The 21,792-nt window shown below is 41.8% G+C and overlaps 1 protein-coding gene across 2 annotated transcripts in view; it reads right to left on the bottom strand.

Moving 5' to 3' along the window:
- AKAP1 (A-kinase anchoring protein 1) overlaps positions 1-21,792 on the bottom strand; it is a 93,635-nt gene that overhangs the window by 67,902 nt on the left and 3,941 nt on the right. Inside the window, exon 2 of one of the 2 annotated variants that reach the window (XM_070735263.1) lies at positions 12,723-12,842. The exons of the other annotated variant lie outside the window; for it this stretch is intronic. The gene's annotated coding sequence lies outside the window, so the exon portion shown is untranslated. The remainder of the gene's footprint in view (positions 1-12,722; positions 12,843-21,792) is intronic. 2 annotated transcript variants of the gene reach the window in all.

Genomic DNA, 21,792 nt, shown 5'->3' with positions numbered 1-21,792 from the left:
CTAAGTCAGACACCCACTGTTGTGTGAACCCAATCATTCTGTTAATCTCTGGATTATGGCTGGGCATGTGACGCACACAGAATGGTCTTCTCTGCCAAGTGCCTCTTTGGGAGAGATGTATTACTCATCCAGGGAGAAACCAATTCAATCTATTAAATGCACAAACCCGTAATTGGGTTACTACAATGACACCCGTTTAAGCGAGTAAGATCAGCTCTACCTGTACATTCAAACTAAGTGTGTATAAACAAACTGCACTTAGTAGCGCACTGGTGGACAGAACCACACATTTTCATGTGGTCAGTGTTTCCTTTCCGATTTAAAAACTGAATTGTAAAATTTAAATGAATGCTATTATAATAGGGCCACTCTGATTGCAAAGAATTGTGCTGGCTTTTCTGTTTAATTTTTTTTTCATTCCCCCTGCCCCAAGAGCTGAAATTCAAAATACCAGGGGGGTAAAAAAAGTGAAAAATCCACCATTATGTTAGACCTTCTGTTTCTATCCCCACCCCCCTTCTTCTCTTTAAATCTGCATTGCAGTTTAATTTTTATTACGTACCCTGTTGAATAACATTTTAAGTGAGATGAAATATATTTGGAAACAGGGTGGTTAAAAAAATTTTTTTAAAGTTTAAATTGTATTTTTTAAAATGTTTTATCAAATTGATTTTAATCAAATGCTTTTGGAGTAAAAAAAAAAAAGTCTATCTAAAGATAGTTTTCTATTTAAAATACATTAATAATTTAGTTTATTCAGCATGAAGTGAAGCTTAGTTAATGTAGCGTGAGTCTGTACGTTCTGCAATATTTTCATTTTTGGTAAACTCATTCCATGAATCCCAGCTCTGCAAACCAAATAGGAAACCTTCATTTTGCTTGCAAATAATTCTAACTACTGTTGTGGTTAGCTCTGGCCCTGCTTCTGCCCCAAGGACTGTGGATGTGGGGGAGACATCCACATGCTGCAGGTCTGTTTTGCTCCCGGTGGAATCTGCTGATGAAGGCTCCTCTGACCAAGAAGACATGAGTGACAGGGAGGAGGAGAGTGTGGCAGACAGCTCAGAAGGAGATCAATTATCTATCTCCTCCTTGGATTCGGAACAAGAGTTAATGATACAGCCACGCATGCGGAGAGCGATGCATAGGCAACAACAACTGAGAGATTATTATCAAAGAAAATGAGGCCACCTGTGGTTGGGTGGGGCTGTGGTAATTAGTGAGGCTGCTATACATAACAGCCTGTGGGTTTGGCCATTGTGGAGGATTATCTGATCCTTGTGTTTCGTGACTGCTTTACTGACTTTGACCTTTTGTGTGCTGATTTTTCCCCACTTTGAAACTAAACCAGAGCAAAGTGTGTGTCACTTTGTGAAAGAAGGACTGTGAATTGCCTCACAGCTGCAAGATAAGTATCACAGAACTGATAAGGTACTTGTACAGATTACCAGTTTGTTTGGAGACGAGTGCTCTTTGCTATACCAAAAGAGGGCTTGGTTTAAGTGAATTTTCATTATAAAGAACATTGTTTTGAATTTTCAAATTTGTGTGTGTCTGAAATTTGTACCTGTGAATTTTTGGGAGGATTCCACCAGAGAGCCCGACAGAACAACTACCAGCAAGAATGGGTCCTTACATTTAAAGAGCACCTGTCATTTCAGATCCATCACACCATCGATTTGATCTAAACCAAATCCACCTTGATTGGAAATATAGGAGAGGTAAAGAAGACCAACAGCTTCCCTGTCCAAATACCATTTTGATTATTATCACATTATAATATCATCTATCTGTACGCAGTGGTACCTCTACCTACAAACGCCTCTACTTATGAACTTTTCTAGATAAGAACCAGGTGTTCAAGATTTTTCTCAAGAGCCATTTTCCACTTACAACCTCGAGCCTCCGAAACTGTAACCGGAAAGGCAGGGAGAAGCCTTCGTGGGGCCTCTCTAGGAATCTCCTGGTAGGAAACAGGGCCAGAAAAGGCGGGGAGAAGCCTCCGTGGGGCCTCTCTAGGAATCTCCTGGGAGAAAACAGGGCCTCTACCCTCCCCGTGGTTTCCCCAATCACATGCATTATTTGCTTTTACATTGATTCCTTTGGGATTTCTGACAGTCTCAAAATGGGTGAACAGTGCAGTCAGGCGGTAGGGAAAGCAAGTAGGATGCTTGGCTGCATAGCTAGAGGTATAATAAGCAGGAAGAGGGAGATTATGATACCGCTATATAGAGCGCTGGTGAGACCACATTTGGAATACTGTGTTCAGTTCTGGAGACCTCACCTACAAAAAGATATTGACAAAATTGAACGGGTCCAAAGACGGGCTACAAAAATGGTGGAAGGTCTTAAGCATAAAACGTATCAGGAAAGACTTAATGAATTCAATCTGTATAGTCTGGAGGACAGAAGGAAAAGGCGGGACATGATCGAAACATTTAAATATATTAAAGGGTTAAATAAGGTCCAGGAGGGAAGTGTTTTTAATAGGAAAGTGAACACAAGAACAAGGGGACACAATCTGAAGTTAGTTGGGGGAAAGATCAAAAACAACATGTGAAAATATTATTTTACTGAAAGAGTAGTAGATCCTTGGAACAAACTTCCAGCAGACGTGGTAGATAAATCCACAGTAACTGAATTTAAACATGCCTGGGATAAACATATATCCATTGTAAGATAAAATACAGAAAATAGTATAAGGGCAGACTAGATGGACCATGAGGTCTTTTTCTGCCGTCAGACTTCTATGTTTCTGTGAAAAATTGCTTCTTCTTACAAACTTTTCTACTTAAGAACCTGGTCACGGAACGAATTAAGTTTGCAAGTAGAGGTACCACTGCATTGTCCCAAATGCCCATATTCTTAAAAAGAGGATTCTCCTTCAAATTGAAGTCAACCTTTGGTCATTTGAAAGGCACTCTAGAAGCCCTCAAGTCTCAACTAAACCTGGAGATACTGTATATATATATATTTTTCCAAGTGTTCCACTCTCCTCTAGCCTTGGGATTTCAGAGTGGTCTCCTGTTCAATGCCAGGACCACCTTGCTTATCTGTTGCTGTCCCCATGAGGGGCATTTGGACTTCGTTGCTCCAATTATGTTTACAACATCACACCAGACCCAACAGTGCTTTAACTCCTATCTACAGGTAGTACTCATTTAGTGACTGCCTCATTTAGCAACTGTTTACAGTGATGAAATAATAATTCTGTAATCCAATCCTTGCATTTACAACCTTTGCTGGTTTGTAAAGCAAAGATAAGCGTAGATTGATAGCTTACTTTTTTAACCTTTGCTATCATTCGTAAGTTTATTGGGGCGTTATTATTTTGTTTTTTATCTGCTACTTGCTGCTTAAAGTCACAACGTTGAGATAGGAACTGAAATAACAGCTACAGTTAGCTATTAACGTCTGGTCCCACTCTCCAAATCTTACGTCGATGCTCCACATCTGAGCTCCACTGAAAGCAAAGAAACAGCTAAGAAACGTACAACTGACCCCCTCAGAGAGGGTCCGTTACTTGGGCGTCCTCCTCGATCCACAGCTCACATTAGAGAAACATCTTTCGGCTGTGGCAAGGGGGGCGTTTGCCCAGGTTCGCCTGGTGCACCAGTTGCGGCCCTATTTGGACCGGGACTCACTGCTCACAGTCACTCATGCCCTCATCACCTCGAGGCTCGACTACTGTAACGCTCTCTACATGGGGCTACCTTTGAAAAGTGTTCGGAAACTTCAGATCGTGCAAAATGCACCTGCGAGAGCAATCATGGGCTTTTCCAAAAATGCCCATGTTACACCAACACTCCACAGTCTGCATTGGTTGCCAATCAGTTTCCGGTCACAATTCAAAGTGTTGGTTATGACCTATAAAGCCCTTCATGGCACCGGACCAGATTATCTCAGGGACCGCCTTCTGCTGCACGAATCCCAGCGACCAGTTAGGTCCCACAGAGTTGGCCTTCTCCGGGTCTTGTCAACAAAACAATGTCGTTTGGCAGGGCCCAGGGGAAGAGCCTTCTCTGTGGCAGCCCCGGCCCTCTGGAACCAACTCCCCTCCCCCAGAGATTGGAATTGCCCCACCCTCCTCACCTTTCGTAAGCTCCTTAAAACCCACCTCTGCCGTCAGGCATGGGGGAACTGAGATATTCTTTCCCCATAGACCTTTACAATTTATGCATGGTATGTTTGTTTGTTTGTATGTTTGGTTTTACAATAAGGGTTTTTTTAAGTTGTTTTAGTATTGGATTTACATGCTGTTTTTTTATTACTGTAAATAAATAAACAAACAAACAAACAAACTGATTTATAAAGAATGACCATCTACAGTACTTAGAAACATAGAAGTCTGACGGCAGAAAAAGACCTCCTGGTCAATCTAGTCTGCCCTTATACTATTTTCTGTATTTTATCTTAGGATGGATATATGTTTATCTCAGGCATGTTTAAATTCAGTTACTGTGGATTTATCTACCACGTCTGCTGGAAGTTTGTTCCAAGGATCTACTACTCTTTCAGTAAAATAATATTTTCTCATGTTGCTTTTGATCTTTCCCCCAACTAACTTCAGATTGTGTCCCTTTGTTCTTGTGTTCACTTTCCTATTAAAAACACTTCCCTCCTGGACCTTATTTAACCCTTTAATATACTTATGCTCACAAGTTTACAATTAATATCTAAGTTTAAATCAGAGTCCAAGGCAAATACTTCCTCAAAGTTTCAATTTATTCCTAGAGCCCTCTTGGCACGTCTCTGGGGAAACCCAGATCTGATTTCCCCAGGATTTCTACTTCCAGGTTACAGTTCATTCTCCTGTCCAACACCCCCAAGTTCGTCACCCAAACCACTCATCTTCTGCCACCAGGTCCGTACACACCCATCTTCTTCCGGCCTGGTGCTGACAAAAGATGACCTTGAAACTCTAAAAGGAATTTATTTTGTCTACCTCTAACTCCTCATTCAACTGCCCCTCCCAACTCCCAGAGCAAGAAACATTCCAAAAGAACATAGCATAATGTCGCAGGCCAAAATTTCCAAGCATTCTAGCTTTGCCCTGACACCTACGACTGATTTATAAATAATGACCATTTATGCCCACAACTTAATAAAACCTCCACTTTTCCATAAATTGATCAGACAGCAACCACAAATCAAAATAAACACCACATGGAATTCTAACTTGAAAGTAAAAAAGAAAAAAAAAAGCACCAAGCAGAAATTCCCAGAAGAGTAGTTTAGAAAACTTAGAACTACGTCGTCTTGAGAAAATATTGTTTTACTGAAAGAGTAGTAGATCCTTGGAACAAACTTCCAGCAGACGTGGTTGGTAAATCCACAGTAACTGAATTTAAACATGCCTGGGATAAACATAGATCCATTGTAAGATAAAATACAGGAAATAGTATAAGGGCAGACTAGATGGACCATGAGGTCTTTTTCTGCCGTCAGTCTTCTATATTTCTATGTTTCTATGCCGACCTAAACATAGCCCATAAAATCATCTGCTACGTCCTTCTGGTCAATGACTACTTCAGCTTCAACCACAGCAACACACAAGCACACAACAAATACAAACTTAAAGTAAACCGCTCTAAACTCGACTGAAGGAAATACGACTTTAGTAACCGAGTAGTTGATGCATGGAACTCACCACATGACTCTGTAGTATTGTCACCTAACCCCCAAAACTTTACCCTTAGAATATCCACTGTTGACCTCTCCCGATTCCTAAGAGGTCAGTAAGGAGCGTGCATAAGTGCACCAGTGTGCCTTCCGTCCCCTGTCCTAATGTACTATACTATTGGGACACAGAGAAGAAACTCTTATCTTTGTACTAGCCTGAAACTGATTCTGAATTGAATGGGCTAATTAAAGATGAGTGTTGTGGTTAGCTCTGGCCCTGCTCCTGCCCCAAGGACTGTGGATGTGGGGGAGACATCCACATGCTGCAGACCTGTTTTGCCCCCGGTGGAATCTGCTGATGAAGGCTACTCTGACCAAGAAGACATGAGTGACAGGGAGGAGGAGAGTGTGGCAGACAGCTCAGAAGGAGATCAATTATCTAGCTCCTCCTTGGATTCAGAACAAGAGTTAATGATACAGCCACGCATGCGGAGAGCGATGCATAGGCAGCAACAACTGAGAGATTATTATCAAAGAAAATGAGGCCACCTGTGGTTGGGTGGGGCTGTGGTGATTAGTGAGGCTGCTATAAATAGCAGCCTGTGGGTTTGGCCTTTGTGGAGGATTATCTGATCCTTGTGTTTCGTGACTGCTTTACTGACTTGGACCTTTTGTGTGCTGATTTTTCCCCACTTTGAAACTAAACCAGGGCAAAGTGTGTTTCACTTTGTGAAAGAAGAAGGACTGTGAATTGCCTCATAGCTGCAAGCTAAGTATCACAGAACTGATAAGGGACTTGTACAAATTACCAGTTTGTTTGGAGACGAGTGCTCTTTGCTATACCAAAAGAGGGCTTAGGTTAAGTGAATTTTCCTTATAAAGAACATTGTTTTGAATTTTCAAACGTGTGTGTGTCTGAAATTTGTACCTGTGAATTTTTGGGAGGATTCCACCAGAGAGCCCGACAGAACAATGAGAAGGGCATCAGAAGGAGCAACATTAAAAATTATGTCTTTTCCCAATATTTGACTCCAGTCCACATACAGTTAATAATACTGTATACAGTATTTTGTATTTCACCTCATGTTATGTACAAGTAGTCCTTAATTCGCAACTACAATTGGGACCAGAATTTCTGTCCTAGGTCACTGCAATCGTAAATAGAGTTCACCATTTTTTACATCCATTTTTACTATGGGCCTTAAGCAAATCACAAGGTCGTTAAGTCAGTGACACATTAATGAAGAGAATCTGTCTTTCCCTATGGGCGTTTCTGGCCGGAAATTGGCAAAAAAAAGTTGCAAATCACAATCGGCTAACCACAGGGTGGAGCTACGGTTATAGGTACAGGTCATGAAGTCATTTTTTTTTTTACAACTGTTACAACTTGGAACTATCATGAAAAGCATGTTTGTTAAATCAAGAATTACAGTGATCCCTCATTTTTCGCGGGGGATGCATTCCAAGACCACCTGTGAAAAATGAATTTCTCTGAAGTAGAGGAAATATAGTTTTTTATGTATTTAACGAGTACAGTGGTACCTCGTGATACGAACTCCTCGTGATACGAACTCCTCGTGATATGAACCCCTCGTGATACGAACCCGGGGTTCGGAAATTTTTTGCCTCTTCTTACGAACTTTTTTTTGGCTTACGAACCCACCGCAGATCGCAAAATGGCGCTCCGCTGGCCACCACCGCCCGGCTGTCACCTTTTAAAACAGCCGGGGGGCTTCTTCGCGTTCTCACGAACCTGAACTTTTCGTGACGTCTTCGTGACGTCAAAGCTCCGCCCATGGAATTCCCTATTGGGATTCCCCACCTCCTTTTCAGCCTCCAGATCGGCCGAAAATGCTGCCGATCACAAAAACGGCGCTCCGCCCAGCGGCGGCGGCCAGCTGTTACCTTCTGAAACAACTGGGCGCTTCTCGGCGGCCTCCGGAACCGGAACCTGAACTTCCGGGCTCGGGAGAATGCCGAGAAGCCCCCTGGCTGTTTCAAAAGGTGACAGCCGGGCGGCGGTGCCCAGCGGAGCGCCATTTTGTGATTTTTTTTTCTTTTTGCACGCATTAATTGCTTTTACATTGTTTCCTATGGGAAACAATGTTTCGTCTTACGAACCTTTCGCCTTACGAACCTACTTCCGGAACCAATTAAGTTCGTAAGACGAGGTATTACTGTATTTGGAAACCCACCCTTTGCATTAAACAGTCATTCTATAATGTTTCTCAGCTGGAACTACATGTGATATCCTACCAGTTTCTTTCATAGAGTACAGTAGTACTGTAGAAGAATTTTATGGATTTCAATAGATTTAAAATTTTCAATGGATTGAATGGATTTAAGCCCCCTTGGAAAACCTGTGAAGTAGAGAATCCGTAAAAGATGAACCGCAAAGCATTTGTTTTACTCTTTTTTTTCTAAAAAAAGGTAAAGGAGTCCTTGCAGGTTTTACTGTCTTAGATGCTGCCAACTACAGATGGTGCGGATCAGAAGGGAAAGGGGGGACGTGATCGAAACATGTAAATATGTTAAAGGGTTAAATAAGGTCCAGGAGGGAAGTGTTTTTAATAGGAAAGTGAACACAAGAACAAGGGGACACAATCTGAAGTTAGTTGGGGGAAAGATCAAAAGCAACATGAGAAAATATTATTTTACTGAAAGAGTAGTAGATCCTTGGAACAAACTTCCAGCAGACGTGGTAGATAAATATACAGTAACTGAATTTAAACATGCCTGGGATAAACATATATCCATCCTAAGATAAAATACAGAAAATAGTATAAGGGCAGACTAGATGGACCATGAGGTCTTTTTCTGCTATCAGTCTTTTATGTTTCTATGTTTCTATCATCTCCATTTCAAGGCCACCGAGTCAGCATATTTCCATAGCCATATGGCCAACATGATGTAATGAAGCACTGTTACCTTCCCACCAAAGTGGTACCTATTTATCTACTCGCAATTAACAACAACAGAGTTCGAAGGGACCTTGGAGGTCTTCTAGTCCAATCCCTGCTTAGGCAGGAAACCCTTCACTACTTCAGACAGATGGTTATCCAACATCTTCTTAAAAACGTCTAGTGTTGTAGCATTCACAACTTCTGGAGGCAAGCTGTTCCACTGGTTAATTGTTCTGACTGTCAAAGAAATGTTTCCTTAGTTTTAAGTTACTTCTCTCCTTCTTTAGTTTCCACCCATTGCTTCTTGTTCAACCCTCAGGTACTTTGGATAAAATCTGACTCCCTCTTCTTTGTGGCAACCCCTGAAATTTTGGAACACTGCTATCATGTCTCCCCTGGTCCTTCTTTTCATTAAACGAGACGTACCCAGTTCTTGCAACCGTTCTTCATATGTTTTAGCCTCCAGTCCCCTAATTATTATTATTATTATTATTATTATTATTATTATTATTATTATTATTATTTATTGGATTTGTATGCCGCCCCTCTCCGGAGAAGCTGGTCTCTCTCAGCGGTCAGCAGCGGTGGATTGTTAAGAATACAGGGAGGGTTTTAAAAGTCCAAATACTCGTTAAATACATTTTTAAAAAATCTTTCCTCTACTTTGCGGAAATTCATTTTTCGCGGGTAGTTTTAGAACGCATCTCCTACAAAAAACGAGGGATCGCTGTATTCCAAGTGTGGCCTTACCAAGGCCTTATAAAGTAGTATTAACACTTCACGTGATCTTGATTCTATCTCTGTTGATGCAGCCTAGAACTGTGTTGGCTTTTTTGGCAGCTGCTGCTCACTGCTGGCTCATATTTAAATGGTTATCCACTAGGACTCCAAGATCCCTCTCACAGTTACTTCTGTTGAGCAATGTACCACATATACTGTATACACTGTATTCGCATGCTTTCGAACTGCTAGGTTGGCAGGAGCTGAGATAAGAAGAGGAACTCAACTGGGTTTCAAACCTGGACTGCCAGCTTTCCAACCAACAAAGTCCAGTGTCTTAACCTCTGAGCCTATATAATCCATATGGATTATACAGGGGGGGGAAAGGAGAAGAAAAAAAGGTAATCTTACTCACAACATTTTGGAAAATGAGTACAGAATTGTTATTAAAAGATATACAGTGATCCCTCGATTTTCGCGGTCTCGATTTTCGCGAAACGCTATACCACGGTTTTTCACAAAATAATAATTTAAAAATACTCCACGGTTTTTTTGCTATACCACGGTTTTTCCCACCCGATGACGTCATACGTCATCACCAAGAGTCACTTCTCTGTCTCTTTTTCTTTCCTGTCATTCTCTGCTTCAATCATTTTCTCATTTCTCTTTTTTTCTCCCCTTTTTTCTATCATTTCTCTCTCTCTTCCTTCCACTCTTCTCTCTCTCTCTCTCTCTTTCTTTCTCTCTCACACTCTCTTCCTCCCTCTCTCATCTCTTTCTTTCCTTCTCTCTCTTTCTCTATCTCTCCCCCTCTTGCTCTTGAGCGGCGGGTGAGCGGGCGAGCAGGAGGACTCGGCGGTGAGAGGGCGGTAGCGGCGAGCGGGCGACCGGCGGGCAGGCGGGTGCTTACGGGGAATGGTGGCCGCCAGCGCTGCTGCAGGAGGACTCGGCGGTGAGAGGGGCGGTAGCGGCGAGCGGGCGAGCGGGTGCTTACGGGAAACGATGGCCGCCAGCGCTGCTGCAGGAGGACTCGGCGGTGAGAGGGGCGGTAGCGGCGAGCGGGTGCTTACGGGGAACGGTGGCCGCCAGCGCTGCTGCAGGAGGACTCGGCGGTGAGAGGGGCGGTAGCAGCGAGCGGGCGACCGGCGGGCGGGTGCTTACGGGGAACGGTGGCCGCCAGCGCTGCTGCAGGAGGACTCGGCGGTGAGAGGGGCGGTAGCGGCGAGCGGGTGCTTACGGGGAACGGTGGCCGCCAGCGCTGCTGCAGGAGGACTCGGCGGTGAGAGGGGCGGTAGCGGCGAGCTGCGGGCGGTAGCGGCGAGGGCGCCGGAAGCGCTGGGGGCGCGGGGACAGCCGACATTCAAAGCAATCTTTGTCGGCTTCCGCACTTTCGTCGCTCCCCGCCCCCAACTTCAAGCCCTTGCGCGGCCTTGCGCATGCGCAGATGGTATTTTACTTCCGCGCCGCTATATCGCGGAAAATCAATTTTCACGGGAGGTCTTGGAACGTAACCCCCGCGAAAATCGAGGGATCACTGTATGGCGTGAATGCCACCCACAAAACAAACAATACACTTTTTATTTATTTTTATTTATTTATTACTTAGATTTGTATGCCGCCCCTCTCCGAAGACTTATTCTAATCCTCATAAAACTTGGTCTAGGATTGATATGGCTTGGGCACCAGCACATACGATGGAAAAGATCAGAGACATTGAGATTGAAACTAATAGCTGGGCAGATCAGAACCCTTTAGTAATATACTGGAAAGGCAAAAGAAAAGCAAACAGCTGGTCAATGAATAGAAACATTTTACGTGACCCCGAATATAAAGAATGGATAGAGAAAGAATTAGATGTCCTTTTAAAAATAAACAAGAATGAGGACACTACCCCACAAAACCTTTGGGATACAACAAAGGCATATATACGTGGGTTAACAATTTCCTACATGGCCAAAAAGAAGAAAGAGAAGAAATTACAATATCAAGGGCTGGAAGATGAATTTAAAAAGTTAGAATTAGAAATGCAAAAAAATGAATATGATGAACCTCTGAGCCAATGCACCACCTCCTAATATCTGTTTTAATCCAAATTATACACACCACTCCATTGACTACAGCAGACTCTAAGCCCTGTGCAGAAATAAAATAAGACAAGTTTGCTAAGCTGTCAGCACCACCAAAAGCTGAGCCTTCAAACACCTGAAAACATCATCAACTTTTCTGGACAAAACAGTGTTTTGCTGACATCATTCCTTCTTTGTTGTAATTTTAAACCTTACATCACCAATAAAGACACACAGCCTCACCAGGCTGCAAAACCATAAAGCTCTTGCATGCTTTGTCACCGAGTATTAACTCAGCTGGCTGGGGGTAATGGGAACTGTAGTCAAACTCCTTCCTCTCGAAAGACACTGGGAGAAGATGGATATTTATTAAACTTCTACAAAGCCAAGAATAAGAGTTAACTTAAAGGATGTCCAGTTTCAAAATTCAAAACTGTTTACAATGAACATTATTTTTTTTATATAAATTGATAAACCAAATCAAATAAAAAACGGCTGCTCGGCACCATCCATTAATGACCAAATGTTTGCTGTTAAGAGGATTCGCTTCAAAATTTTGAAGTGCTTCTGCTGTTTGAAAAATCAGCCAAGATCCAATCAGCCTTACAAATCAACTAAACCAAATCAACACATCATAGGTTTCACTGGTAGTCAAAATTAACTGAACTGAAAGTTTTTATTTAAAAAAAACCCCTCCATATAAAATAATAATAATAATAATAATAATAATAATAATAATAATAATAATAATAATAATTTATTGGATTTGTATGCTGCCCCTCTCCGTAGACTCGGGGCGGCTAACAACAATAATAAACACAACATGTACAATCCAATAATAAAAAACAACTAAAAACCCCTATTGTAAAACCAAACATACAAACATACCATGCATAACTTGTAATGGCCTAGGGGGAAGGGCTATCTCAACTCCCCCATGCCTGGCGGTATTGAGTCTTGAGTAGTTTGCGAAAGACAGGGAGGGTGGGGGCAGTTCTAATCTCCGGGGGGAGTTGGTTCCAGAGGGCCGGGGCTGCCACAGAGAAGGCTCTTCCCCTGGGGCCCGCTAAACGACATTGTTTAGTCGACGGGACCCGGAGAAGGCCAACTCTGTGGGACCTTATCAGTTGCTGGGATTCGTGTGGTAGCAGGCGGTTCCAGAGGTAATCTGGTCCAATGCCATGTAGGGCTTTTAAAGGTCATGACCAACACTTTGAATTGTGACCGGAAACTGATCGGCAGCCAATGCAAAATATTATCGTGACCAAGAAAACAAGGACATATCAAGATTAAAGAGTTGTACCTCATACTCAAATTAGGCATGTATGTGTAATATAATGTTTAAGACAGCCAGATTGGTCTAGTGGTTAAGTCATCAGGATAGAAAGTTGATCCTGAATTCTAGTCCTACCTTAGCATGAAAGCCGGCTGGACGACCTTGGGCTAGTCACTCCCTCTCAGCCCAAATCCCCTCACAGGGTTGTTGTTGTAGGGAAAATAGGAGGAGGTAGTATGTGGACATGTTCGCCGTCTTGAGTTATTTGTAAAAAGACAGAATATAAATAAATAAAATAAATATCGAATTGCAATGACAAGGTGGATTATTTGTACACTAAAAACAATTCAATGTTTGGAAACATAGAAACATAGAAGACTGACGGCAGAAAAAGACCTCATGGTCCATCTAGTCTGCCCTTATACTATTTCCTGTATTTTATCTTAGGATGGATCTATGTTTATCCCAGGCATGTTTACATTCAGTTACTGTGGATTTACCAACCACGTCTGCTGGAAGTTTGTTCCAAGGATCTACTACTCTTTCAGTGAAATAATATTTTCTCATGTTGCTTTTGATCTTTCCCCAAACTAACTTCAGATTTATTTTACTGAGACCTTCCACCATTCTTGTAGCCCGTCTTTGGACCCGTTCAATTTTGTCAATATCTTTTTGTAGGTGAGGTCTCCAGAACTGAACACAGTATTCCAAATGTGGTCTCACCAGCGCTCTATATAAGGGGATCACAATCTTCCTCTTCCTGCTTGTTATACCTCTAGCTATGCAGCCAAGCATCCTACTTGCTTTTCCTACTGCCCGACCACACTGCTCACCCATTTGGAAACTATTCTTTTCTGAAATAGCTACAAACAATTTTAGACATATCCACTAGACATGTTTCTATTTTTTCCCCTCCACGTCAAATTTAAAACCAGAGATACTGCTTGTGTATTGAACATGCCTAAAAAAAAATCTATGTTTTGCACTTTTCCGGTGGATTCGTTTAAACACCTGCTTGAAAAAAAGGCTGTACATTGTACTTCTAGTTTCGAGAGCTGCTATTTATCTGTTTTGCACAGCACTGATACATCCTATTAAAACTACGTCTTACAAAATTGTGTATTTCTAAAAATGAGAACATCCAGTGGAAAAATATAATGAAAAATATTATGGAATAGAGTTTATTTTAGGAGGGGGGAATTCTTTCCCTCTCCTTTCTCGCCAAAAAAACCTGGCATTCAACTTTAAGACACCCTTTAAAAATGTAACTTTGAACTACAACATACAGATTTTATTTCTCTTTCCTTTCCAGTGCAAAAAAAACAAGGCCGTTAACGTTGCCAAAAAAATCATGAGTAGTAATTAACAGATAAACTGATTAAAGTATTTCGGACTTTTGTATGCTTTTTTGCATTATGAAGCTGGCAGGGGAAAGGGCTTAGCCTTATCTGTTGAGATCATAATAGATTAAAAACTTAATGCAAACCAAATTTGCATTTTCATACCATATACCAGTGTTTCCCAACCTTGGCCACTTGGAGATATCTGGACTTCAACTCCCAGAATTCCCCAGCCAGCGAATGCTGGGTGGGGAATTCTGGGAGTTGAAGTCCAGATATCTTCAAGTGGCCAAGGTTGGGAAACACTGCCATATACCGTCTTTCCCCGAAAGTAAGACAGTGTCTTACTTTCTTTTTATCCCCAAAAGCCCCACTATGTCTTACTTTTGGGGTATGTCTTATATTGGAAAAAAATTGTCGAATTTTTTGTTTTAACCATAAAATTAACATTTATTAACAACCTGAACAGTATTGTATTCACCACAAAACAGCAGATGATACCCCAGTATGCCAGTGTGTATGTTTTACTGATGTATGATTAATACTGTGTGCATTACCGTATTTTAAGCAGGAGGCGGCAGTGACAAGTGCAGGGGACGGCGTGGTGACGTATGGAGGGGGGGCGGCGCGGAAGTGGGCAGGAGGCGGCGCTCATTAAGATCAGAGGGAGGTGGCAGACGCGGCGACGTATGGAGAGGGGGACGGTGCGGACGTGGGCAGGAGGCGGCGCGCAGCTAGATGAGAGGCAGGCGGCAATACCCCCGTGTTTCCCCGAAAGTAAGACATATGTCTTACTTTCGGGGTACGGCTTATATTAGCCGACCCCCCTGAAACCCCCGATACGTCTTACAATCGGGGGTGTCTTACTATCGGGGAAACAGGGTACCATGGCATGATTTCCTTAACTAGCGTTGACTGTAGGAAGTTCATACAATACGCCACTCCCACATGGAACAAACCATAGTACGGTTTAACCACAAAATCCCTGTGCTGTGCAAACTCAATCCACATGGCTATTTTAAGATTCGGCATGTTCTGGGAAGCCGAAAAAATCTGGTTGTGTAAACCACAGTAATGTTAACAGTGGATAACAGAGGATAAGCACATTGTGCAACTTTGAGTCTAGTATACGGAGGGAAGCACGTTGCATAAAACCTAACTTTCAAGAGTGTATTACAATAATTGTAATAGTGCAATCGAGGAAGCATTAATCAGACAATGTAATTGCCCGTCTAGGATTCTGCAAGGAAGGAGAACATGCACAAAACAGACCAAGGAATTCCTGCCCTAAATTTTAACCAGCATTTCCCATTTTAGCTAAATTAAATCACACAATGGTTTACTGCAATGTTTCTTAAGCTTGGCAACTTTACGAGTGTGGATTTCAACTTGCAGAATTCCTCAGCAAGACATCCTGACTTATTGTATTGTTTCAACCTTGTCCACTAGAAACATAGAAGTCGGACGGCAGAAAAAGACCTCATGGTCCATCTAGACTGCCCTTATACTATTTTCTGTATTTTATCTTAGGATGGATATATGTTTATCCCAGGCATGTTTAAATTCAGTTACTGTGGATTTATCTACCACGTCTGCTGGAAGTTTGTTCCAAGGATCTACTACTCTTTCAGTAAAATAATATTTTCTCATGTTGCTTTTGATCTTTCCCCCAACTAACTTCAGATTGTGCCCCCTTGTTCTTGTGTTCACTTTCCTATTAAAAACACTTCCCTCCTGGACCTTATTTAACCCTTTAACATATTTAAATGTTTCGATCATGTCCCCCCTTTTCCTTCTGTCCTCCAGACTATACAGATTGAGTCCATGAAGTCTTTTCTGATACGTTTTATGCTTAAGACCTTCCACCATTCTTGTAGCCCGTCTTTGGACCCGTTCAATTTTGTCATGAGTCGGATTCAGATGTAAATAAAAGAGAGGATCTGTCTATCCAGAAGATCAAAAGAGGACAACGGAAGTCCTGTGTCCCATTGAACTCCATTTGCAGTGACGAATAAATATACAGTAATCCCTCGCTACTGCACGGTTCATCTTTTGCGCATTCACTACTTCACGGGTTTTCAAAGGAGGCTTAAATCCATAGAAAATTTTAAATTCATTAAAAATTCATAAAATTCTTCTACAGTACCACTGTACTCTATTAAAGAAACTAGTAGGATATCACATCATGTGGTTCCAGCTGAGAAACGTTATAGAATGAGTGTTTAATGCAAAGGGTGGGTTTTAAAAGTCCAAATACTCGTTAAATACATAAAAAAATATCTTTCGCCTACTTCATAGAAATCCATTTTTCACAAGTGGCCTTGGAACGCATCCCCCGCGAAAAACGACAACTTGGCTTGTAGCAACAGACAGACATTCTTCTGGTTGACTCCTCACAAGTTCTATCTGGGATACAGCATTTAGAGTAGTAATGACGAACTTTTTTTCCCTTGGGTGCCGAAAGAGCATGGGTGCGTGCTATCATGCATGCTCGAGTGCCCACACCCATAATTCAATGCTTGGGTAGGGCGAAAACAGCTTCCTCTGCCCCCAGGAGGCCCTCTGGAGGACGGAAACAGCCTGTTTCCCAACTTCTGGTGGGCCCAATAGGCTCGTGTTTTGCCCTCCCCAGGCTCCAAAGGCTTCCCTGGAGGCTAAAAACGCCCTCTCCCATCCCCCTGGAAGCCAAAAACGCCCTCCCAGAGCCTCTGTGCAAGCCAAAAATCAGCTGGCCAGCACACACATGCATGTTGGAGCTGAGCAAGGACAATAAATACAAATCTAATAAATAAATCAACTGCTCGCAGGCCAGTAGATATGGCTCCGCGTGCCCCCTGTGGCACCTGTGCCGTAGGTTCACCATCATTGATTTAGAGGATGTCACATTTGGCCCTGCCCCAGTGGATGGAACTATTATTCCAATGTTGTTATTTGGGTCTTAACTCCTTTTACGAAATATTACACTACAGGTTGTCCTCGACTTACAACCACAACTGAGGCCAACACTTCCATTGCTAAGCAAGACAGCTACTAAGTGAAATTTGCTTCATTTTATAACTGTTCTTGCCACAGTTGTTAAGTGAATCACTTGCAGCTAAGTCAAGTTAGTAACTTGGTTGCTAAGTGAATCTGGCTTTGCTTGTCAGAAGGCCGCAAAAGGGGATCGCGTGACCCCGGGACACTGCAACCGTCATAAATATGTCAGTTGCCAAGCGTCTGGATTTTGATCACGTGACCACGGGAAAGCTGCAACAGCCACCAGTGTGAAATTTTTTGTATTTTATTTGTCAAATGCATTGGCTGCTTAGTTTACCTCGGGGTAACCAACTATGCTTTTTTCAATGCTGTGTAACTTTGAATGGTTTCTAAGCAAATGGACGTTAAGCTGAGGACTACTGTCCTCTGAACCGGCTGGAATTATTATAGAAACATAGAAGACTGATGGCAGAAAAAGACCTCATGGTCCATCTAGTCTGCCCTTATACTATTTCCTGTATTTTATCTTACAATGGATATATGTTTATCCCAGGCATGTTTAAATTCAGTTACTGTGGATTTACCAACCACGTCTGCTGGAAGTTTGTTCCAAGGATCTACTACTCTTTCAGTGAAATAATATTTTCTCACATTGCTTTTGATCTTTCCCCCAACTATTATTATTATTATTATTAATTATTATTATTATTAATTAGATTTGTATGCCACCCCTCTGCCGTGGAATGCAGCAGTATGGATAGGTTAATATATATATAACCAATAAAAATTAAGATTTCTTAGCAGAAAATCCAGCGGCCAGGGAATTATCCTTTCTACAAGTCACAGAATCCCGCATGTTGGCACACTAGGACATAACTCGGTCCAGACTTGAGATTACAAATGAGAACAAGAGTCAGCCAAGAACCAACACGCACTGAATCATGTTTTACAAAATAAACTTTTCCACCCCGTCTGAGCTGCAGAGCGCTGGGGTAATTTTTATTTTAATTTTTATTTACTGATAGCCTTTGCCCCAGAGGCTAAAGAATTGTTTGGTGGAGCAGATGGTTATCTTGGCTACTGGGTGTCCGTTTTTAGCAGAAGGGAGTCAAGACTGCAGCCATCTGGACCAGGGGGAAGACATGTGGCTCACTGGCCACAACTTCCCACATGTCTTTGCAAGTCAACAAAACACACACGCGTACCCGCCCTTGTCCAAGGTGAATCAAAGTCACTTTCTCCCTATCTCAGACAGATAAACTGCAAATTAGCTGAGTGAATGTGTTAGAAGAGAGGTCCACGTATGGATCTCTTTGCCAGCTTCTTGGTTTCACTGGCGGACCTATTTACAAAATACCCAATACCCCAAACAAAGAACTACCCACTCTGATAAACCATCAAATAATAAGTAACAGATTTATCAAGGAACTCTAAAATAAGAAAACAACATGCACCAATACTGACAGAGTAAGCTACAGCAGTCCCTCACCTATCGCTGGTGTTACGTTCCAGACCTGGCCGCGATAGGTGAAATCCGCGATGGGGAATTTATCGACTGATAGTACTTATTTAAGTATTTATATTGTAATTGTTTGGTAAGTTTTCATTGTTTTAAGCGTTTATAAACCCTTCCCACACAGTATTTATTTTAGATACAATATTTAAATACAGTATTTACAATTTTAGATTTTTTTTTTTTAAACCTGCCGATCGAGTTCGGCGGGCTGTTTAAATCTGCTGACCGACTTCCTCAGAAACCCGCGATGAAGTGAAGCCGCAGTAGGTGAAGCGCAGTATAGCGAGGGACTACTGTATTTGTATGTAAACGGGAACAAATCCCACTTCCTCTACTCCGAGTCTTCGAAGAGGGGCGGCATACAAATCTAATAAATAATAATAATAATAATAATAATTATTATTATTATTATTATTATTATTATTATTATTCCTTCTAACACTGATGTTGTTACCTAGTTGGGTAATGAAATATCTGCAAGAAAACAACCAAGCTCAAAGAGCACCAAGGGGTCTATTAATACAAAACTAAAGAAGAAATGTGATTTTTCTCTCCAACCACTATCTTCCTGGTCCTATCCTGTTCTGCCGGGCTCTCTGGTAGGAGCCTCCTGAAAATTCAAGGGTACAAATTTCAGACACACACACACACGTTTGAAAATTCAAAACAATGTTCTTTATCACAAAATTCAAAATAAACTAAGCACTCTTTTTGTATTGCAAAGAGCACTCGTCCCAAAACAAGGTAGTCTGTACAATTTCCCTTAAGCAGTCATTAAGTACTTAGCTAGCAGCTGTGAAGAAACTTCACACCTCTTCTTCTTCCAAGGAAGTCAGACAGACAGACAGACAGACACAGACACACACAAAGTCCAGAAAACAGCAACACACGATTCCTGAAGAACTGCGATCAGATACTCTTTCACAACCACCAAACCCACATGCTGCTATTTATAGCAGCAGCCCTAATTACTGGTACACATAAGGCACAGTTTAAATGCAATCCAATTGCTCACCAAAAACTGGGAAATTGAGTCCAATTCTAAAGTCCAGAGAGTCCACAGACACAATCCAGAAGAGCAAAAACCACTATCTTGATGAAACAATGAATCAGATAAACTGCCAATGAGGCTAAAACACCAAGCTGCACTTTTATCTGTAGCACTAATTACTGGAGCCCCACCCAAACACAGGTGACCTCATTTTCTCTTGTAATAATCCTTCAGTTGTTGTCTCCTATGCATCAATCTACGCATGCGTGTATGTGTCATTAATTCTTGTTCAGAATCCAAGGATGATACTGATGAGTGATCCCCTCCTGGGCTGTCTGTCAAACTCCCCTCTTCCATGTCACTCATGCTGCCTTGGTCAGAGGAGGCTTCATCGTCAGATTCCATCAGGAGCAAATCAGGCCTGCGGCATGTGGATGTCTTCCCCACATCCACCTGCACATTCCTTGGGGCAGGAGCTGGGCCAGAGCTAACCACAACATATCCCGGGATTAATCTCAACTCAGAAAATAGCCTCAGCATTCCAGGGTCTCCAATTCTGATTGGTCAGCTGCTCTAACATCACCTGCGCAATCCTTACACCAGAGAAGGAAGATTAAAACCCACGAAAGTGTTTCTGCCTAGTTGGGGAAATGGCTTTGCTGCCTTTTGCTCACAAGCCTAAGACAAGATGTAAACATAAACAGTCACAATGTCAGACACAGGTCTGCAACCACTGACAACCAAAATTATTTCCAAATATATTTAATCATCTAATACACCTGCAATCAAAGGTTAAAACCAGAACATAAATCATAAAACCAATATTCAAAAACTCAACAGCCCTCCCCCCAAAATAATGTAAACTGACATGTTATAGTGCAAATATTTCCAAATTTTATGGACTTCAACTCCCATAATTCCTCAGTCAGGAAGAGCACTTTTGTATAGTGGATTCGTGAATAGCTCAAATTGGAAACCTAAGTTCAAATCCTTACATGGATTTGAAACCAAAGCCGATAAAAATATTATCCAAATCCTGAAACAACTCTGCCCTTCCTGGTTATCAGTCTTAAATGTATCCTCACTCTGTAAAATTGAATAATTTATAGTCTAAAATGATAATAAGCCAAACATAGTACGCTGTTGTAACTATCAGAGTTTGCCTACTAACTTTTTATTGGCGTCAATGACCTCAAATCTTCTCCCACAATCTGTAAAATGGCAATCAGTTAGATGAAAAGTGCGTGGACAGGTGGAAAATTAGAGAGCAGAAACATTTTGAATATTCACACTGTGTAAGAGCAACTGTCTTTTAGAGATCCTGTCTTTCAGGTGTCTAGAATAGTGGTTACAGTGTGGATTTGACCCCGGCCAACGTAATTCTAAAATAGATTCCTTTGGGCCAGTAAACTATGTTTCAATCAAGTCAACGTGGTTGATGTGAAGGGTTAATGTGAAGTGGGTACTACAGACAGAATAGATGATGAAAAAATAAACACGTTGCATGTTTAAACATACATGCTAAGTTTGGCCCAGAAGCTTGCTTCACATACGCTACTATAAGACAATGTGGTTTATTTTGGTCTACAGGGTTCCCTCGATTTCCGCGGGGGATGCGTTCCGAGACCGCCCGCAAAAGTCGAATTTCCGCAAAGTAGAGATGCAGAAGTAAATACACCATTTTTTGGCTATGGACAGTATCACAAACCATCCCTTAACACTTTAAACCCTTAAATTACCATTTACCATTCCCTTAGCAACCATTTACTCACCATTATTACTGGTACTCACCATTGAATAAGACACTTAGTGATCCTGATATTTATAAACATAATTATTTATTAACAATAATAATTATTATTTTTTTGTTATTTATTTGCAAAAATTATTAGTTTGGCGATGACATATGACGTCATCGGGTGGGAAAAACCGTGGTATAGGAAAAAACCGCAAAGTATTTTTTAATTAATATTTTTTGAAAAACCGTGGTATAGGCTATTCGCGAAGTTTGAACCCGCGAAAATCAAGGGAACACTGTAATACACATTATATGAACCTAGCCACTGCAATTTGACCCCTAAGATGATGGAGGAAACACACCAGATGCCTCCACAAACCCTGGATTAGCAGAATATATGAACTCAGCAGGCGAATCAACACCCAGAATTTCTTTCTACCAATGGTATTATTCTCCATAAAGCCTGGGAAAACAAATAATCACCATTGAGCCCTGCCTACTAGCAGGTGATTAAAATATGCACATTGAACACACCTGCAGGTGTGGGGGCTGGGGGGAGGAATACCAAAGCACCATTGGTTAGCACAACCCTTCAAACATGGTCTTAAAGGAACCTTGCTCTTTGCACACCCTAGAGAGCGAGC

This window comes from Erythrolamprus reginae, chromosome 1 (genome assembly GCF_031021105.1).
Source record: "Erythrolamprus reginae isolate rEryReg1 chromosome 1, rEryReg1.hap1, whole genome shotgun sequence".
Classification (NCBI taxonomy): Eukaryota; Metazoa; Chordata; class Lepidosauria; order Squamata; family Dipsadidae; genus Erythrolamprus; species Erythrolamprus reginae.
Note: the sequence above shows the minus strand (reverse complement) of the source record. Positions and strands in the feature narration are given on the sequence as shown.